The 5,957-nt window shown below is 35.3% G+C and overlaps 1 pseudogene; it reads left to right on the top strand.

The window, feature by feature from the left end:
* Nucleotides 1-669: 669 nt before the first annotated feature.
* Nucleotides 670-3,261, top strand: LOC149162736 (ATP-dependent DNA helicase Q-like SIM; annotated as a pseudogene).
* The last annotated feature ends 2,696 nt before the right edge of the window (nt 3,262-5,957 follow it).

Raw genomic sequence — 5,957 nt, 5'->3', positions numbered from 1 at the left:
CATTAACACCGAACTCGAAATAATATATGTTGCATTTAAAAGTTCGGCAGGTCCGCAATGGTTATGGACGGTTGGTTCCGCAGACAAGCACCGATTGCGATTTGTGATTAGGTTTCAGACCCGGATGTTTTATATGTCATATTTTATAATGACGGCGGGTCCAGACAAGACAGAGCACTTATATTATATGCGATAAGGGCATATATATATATATATATATATATATATATATAATAACTCTGGCGGGTCCAAAAATCCTTTATGCAGGTTCCTTTGCTGATTGCGATGGGCGATGGGGATTCTGGACCCGATAGTTTATGTGCTATACTTTATAATTCAACGAGTCCGTCTTATCGCGGGTTGTAAAGATTTTATTTGATATTCATATATACTTTGTTTACATTGTTTTATATGAAGTTCTATTATAAAGGATTATAATAGAAAGGCCGGATTTGAAGCATATATATATATATATATATATTATATTTTAAAGCCCGGTGGGTCCGCGATCATCCCATAGCACATTATATATATATATGACATGTCGATTGCGAGCCGAATCTAATAGTGATATATATTATGTTATATAAGTCCGGCAAGTCCGCAAGGCGTGCAAAAAGGCAGTTTTCAAGTTATAAGGCAAGTTTTTGGGTGGAGCAAAAGTGGTATATGGCTTTATTTGGAATTCACCTGATTCCACTTATTGTTCGACACGTAGCAGCTAGGTGGGGAGAGAAAACTGCCCATTTTGGGCGGGTATTCTCCGGGCTTATGTCTCGCCCGAAACCTTTACAGATCGTCCGATCCGAAAAGCATAGATCAGTGGTGGGGATGAATCGACGGGAAAGTATACCTCAGAAATTGTGCTGAGCCCGTATTGGAAGCGGAAAAAGCATGTTTTATCATATATTTTCATTATAAAAGGTTTACAATAGAAAAGCACAGATATCAAAGATTTACGCATAATTCCAACATTTTCATAGTTATGCGGCCTAAGTTAAGTTTTCTAGGAATTTTCAGGCCGATTTTGATTTGCGGCAGAAGTCAACAGAACATTGTACGAGCGGATTTGACAGGTTTATAAAGCAAAATTAACTCTTTTGAGTTCTGTATTAATCAATGGTTTGCGTTAATTTCGTTGTGTAAAGTGGAAAATCAGGGTTAGAGCCAAAGCTGAAGAGGAAAACAGTCTGGTACGTTTCTTTTCATTTTGGCCAATCAGAATGCCCATGTAAGCCCAGGATTATACAAACTAAACGTGTTTCATTGCGGCTAAAATGAATTAAGCATCATTAGGGCATTTACAGAGGAATTCAGCAGCTGATCAACAGAGCAAGCAAAAAGTTATCATCCCCTTTTGAATCTAGTTATGTTCTTTTTATTCCATGCTCTTTGAGGTGTCTTTTACGCTCTGTAAAATTCTGTAATAGTTTTTACTTCATATAGTTAGAAAATAGTTAGATAGTTTGGGCAGTTTCAGAAATCAACAACTGTTCCACAATGTATAAAAAGAGGAAAATTTACTAAGAAAGGGTTGGAATTTTGGAGAACCCGGAGATGAGACCACTGTATTCCTGATATCATCGTTGGTTAATGAAAGAATCTGAAGTTTCCATGAGTTGTTGCATATAATTTTGTAAGCTTCTCTATCATGTTTCATGTTATGTTTTCTTCTTTTCAAGTATAGTAATGAAGTTACAGGTCTTTATTTGCTTATGTAGATAAAGTTAAAATTCCTTAAAAGAGCGCTCCTATACTTGAAGTCCTCACTTCCTTTCTAAGTTATAGATAGTAGCTTCTGTGAAAGACCAGCATATTGTCTATAATTCAATTCTCATTATCATAGTTCCTCTAAGTTACAAATAGTAGTTTCTGTGAAAGATCAGCATATTATCTTTAACTTCTGCTTCAAACTTTCTTCATTCATCATTTGTATCTAGCAATAAGTAGCATTCTGAGATTTTTTGGTCATACATGTATTAAGAGTTAAAGACCAAGTTTTCCAAGTCCTTCATTTGACAACACAACAAACAATAAGTGACAATAAATAATATTTATTAATGTCTTAAGAACAATTTCCCCACAACTAGGAAATTGGTTTCTTAAGGAACAATAAAAGGCATGGGCATGTCATCAAGACTGTCACGTTCTTGCAAAAATAGGCTCAAGAAAATCCCTTTGCTTCCAGCTTCCTGCATTATTGACAGGCAAAGTTGTAGTGGTGGTATCTCCATTAGTCAGCCTTATGCATGATCAATAATTGAAGCTGGCAAAATATGGAGTTTCTACTTGTTTCCTTGGTTCAGGGAAAGTTGAAAAAAGCATTGAGGATAGAGCTATGGTAGGCATGTATGACATTATTTATTTATGTCTAGACTTCTACGAGTAATTGGGTCATTATAAAAGCCTGCAGAAAGTCGTGGTATTACTCTTTTTGCTACTGACGAAGTTCATTGTGTGTCCAAATGGGGTCATGATTTTCGACCTGATTACAGGCGCTTGTCTATATTGAGAGAAAAATTTCAAGTAAGCAACGTTGAGTCGGTAAAGAATCATATACTGGTTATGGCACTTACTACTACAACTACACATCATGTTCGAGAAGACATTATGAATTCTCTGGGCATGAAGCCAGACACAAAAATTGTTTTGTCATCATTTTTCAAACCAAATTTGAGGTCCTCCGTGCATCATAGCCAGACCACTTGTCCATCATCTTACAAAGTGGATTTTCAAGATATAATTGATAGTTATACTCGACAAGGGGCCCCGTCAAAGAATAACAAAGCAGGAGTTGATTTTCAAAAGGATTCTATAAACAGGAACAAGGAATCTGCAAGGGAAATTGATTCTGATTCAGATGAAACATCCTCAAATGAATCAGATAGCAATGAAGAGGAGACTGATGATGATGATATCATTGCAAAAACCAGTTTAATAAAAGATGGAGGAGATACTTGTAAAGGTCACAGTATGACAGTCGAATACCTTGAGGATGAGGTTGATGAGCATATGGATGAAGAATTTGACGTGGAAATGGGTGAATTTGAAGGATCTATTTTTGAAGAAGATCACCATTTAGAATCAGAAAGTGGTTCTTTTGAAACTATATTGGTTGAGGAAGTCCCTATACTAGGATCACGTCCAAGTATCATATACACAACCACAAGAAAAGAGACAGAAATGGTAGCGAAATTTCTTAGCAAGTCTGGTGTGAAGGCTACAACTTATCATGCAAAAGTTGCCAAAATAACTAGTTGAGGCAAGTCCATGAATAGTTTCATCATGATAAACTATAGGTGGTTTTTGCAACTATTTCTTTTGGGATGGGAATTGATAAGGCAAATGTGTGGCGAATTATTTTTTATTGTTGGCCACAAAGCTTGGAATCTTATTACCAAGAAGTTGGGGGAGCTAGAAGAGATGGGTTGCTAGAAGATTTCTCTTTACATGTTAACATGAAAATACTTCCTTCTCGGTTGCTGAGTAAAAGAAATGTAGAACAAACGCAGAATGCACTTAATATGCTGTCAGAGTGTTTCAAATATGGTGTTTCTACCACATCTTGTAGAGCTAAGATTCTTGTACAGTACTTTGGAGAGGATTTGATTTAGACTAAATGTGGATTGTGTGATGTTTGTGTCAATGGGCCACCCAATTGTGAGAATTTGAGCAAGGAAAGGCAAGAGATCAAAGTGATGCAGTTAAGGATACACATGGCAGTGATAAAAGAAGTTCTAAATTGCTGGTAGAATGAAAAAAAAATCATTAATTTAGTCTTAAATGACCACATAATTTTTATAATCAAAATGCTTACAAGTAACTTTGAGGGTTATAAACTCTTTTAGCGGAGATTTGGGTTTTGTGGGTTTTTGGTCTAGATTTTGAAACTAGCTCTGATACCACGTGTGAGGCTCCCTCCTAAGGTCCTCTAACTAAAACTAAACTTCTATAATTTTGAATACAAAAAAAATGGTAAATAACTTATTTCTATCTAAACATTTATTTGATGATAATATACCATTAAAATTTATTTATCACAAATTTAATAAGTAAGAATTTCATTGCAACCATTTACATAAGTAATCAATAAATAGAGGAATACCTATCACAATAGCTTAGTTGAGATGCTCCTGAGCTCCTGACTCTGTTGAGATGCTCCTCTTAAGTACCTAACTGGATTTTCCTCCCAGCCAACTAGGAAGTATTTCCTATCCCAGGGAATCATCCATAGGTTCCCTAGCCCTCTGAGCCCAAGTCCAACTAGATATAGTGTGTCCAAGTTAAACAAACACTCTCCTTCTCTCCCTTCTCTTTTCTCTACCTTCCTCCCAAAAGAAATTCCTCCAAAACCAAAACCAAGGATCCCCCTCTCCTCCCATCATTCTTCCCCTTTTATGCCTCTTTCTCCCATCCATCGCAAACACCTATCATTAATGTCATAACTACCCCCTCATCCTTTCATTTGACTTTTCTTACCATATCTTCTCCCAAGTAAATTTGAGAGGACATTTTGGGGATAAGATATGGATATATAATTTGGTAATTAATTGGATAGGACCATATCTTCTTCCAAGTAAATTTGAGAGGACATTTTTGGGATAATATATGGATATATAATTTGGTAATTAATTGGAGAGGACCGTATCATCTCCCAAGTACATTTGAGAGGACAATTTGGGGATAAGATATGGATATATAATTTGGTAATTAATTGGAGAGGACCATATATTCTCCCAAGTAAATTTGAGAGGAAATTTTGGGGATAAGATATGGATATATAATTTGGTAATTAATTGGAGAGGACCATATAGTAAATTTGAGAGGACATTTTGGGGATATGGATATTTAAATTGGAAAAATGGAAGGAGACCATATCATATCAAAATTTAAATTTGAGAAGACAAGTTGGGAATTGAATAATAACAATAATAAAATTTATATCAATAATAAATTTATAGTTTCACCAATGTAGGTATGTACCAATATTTCTTGATAATTATAAGTCAATATTTTCAGGTAATTTACACACTAATAAAATTTGCATGATAATATTAAGTAGGGCATTACAATCAGCTCTTCCTTTCTCCTTGAAAATACACTTCAATATAAAAAATCAAAATCAAAAATCAAAATGATTATCATACAATTTCACAATTTTCTTTCCATGAAAGACATGACCCTTTTCTCTGAAGCCCTTATGATATTATTTTATTATAATCAATCTTTGTATGAAAGATTCCCTGGGATATAGGTATCCATCATTGTCGAAGAAAGTTAGAAGTCCGTTTCAATAGATCGCTTTTCATTTCTTTTTGAAACCTTCTATTTCCTTTGTTAGTGCCTCTATTTCATCCTTGACCAACATCACCAATTCCTTCTTTCTTATCATCTAATTTAGCCCTTTCTACCCATTCATACTTATTTATTTTTACCCTCACCACCTCTTCCTTAGGCACTTGTTTAAGAAAGTCTATAATCACTTCTTCTTTAGAGGGAGAATCATAAATAGTGCTCTTAATGACTTCCATTTCTTTGTGGATGCTTCTAATAGCCTTGATCATTTATTGGATTAATTCTAGCTAATTCCAATGCTTACTTACTATCTTTATTATTCATCCCCATGTTATTTTCCTAACTTCTTCAAGGGAAGGTTTGTTAGCACACTCTCTCTTCAAAAGATCCAATTTGGTTTCGATTCTCTTGATCTGTTCCTTGGCCTAGAGGAGCTCTATCTTGGTAATTTCTAGCTCTCGCATTTGGTTCATAACCGGGTCCTATGGCTCCTAAAAAACAATTGACACAGTTAATGGCCCTACCTACCCAACCAAAACACGCATGACCTTTCTCATGTCCAATTCTACTATGACTGGGTCCCTGGCACTAGCATCATCATAATAACAATATGCTTCATTTTTCATTCCCTTCAATTGGATATTGGTAGAGTTCCTAGTGGA

The sequence above is a fragment of the Pinus tabuliformis genome, chromosome 5_2 (assembly GCF_031772625.1).
Source record: "Pinus tabuliformis cultivar Carrire ecotype Pingquan chromosome 5_2, CPIR1, whole genome shotgun sequence".
In the NCBI taxonomy this organism is placed as follows: Eukaryota; Viridiplantae; Streptophyta; class Pinopsida; order Pinales; family Pinaceae; genus Pinus; species Pinus tabuliformis.
The sequence above is the reverse complement of the archived record's forward strand: the minus strand, read 5'-3'. Positions and strand labels throughout refer to the sequence as shown.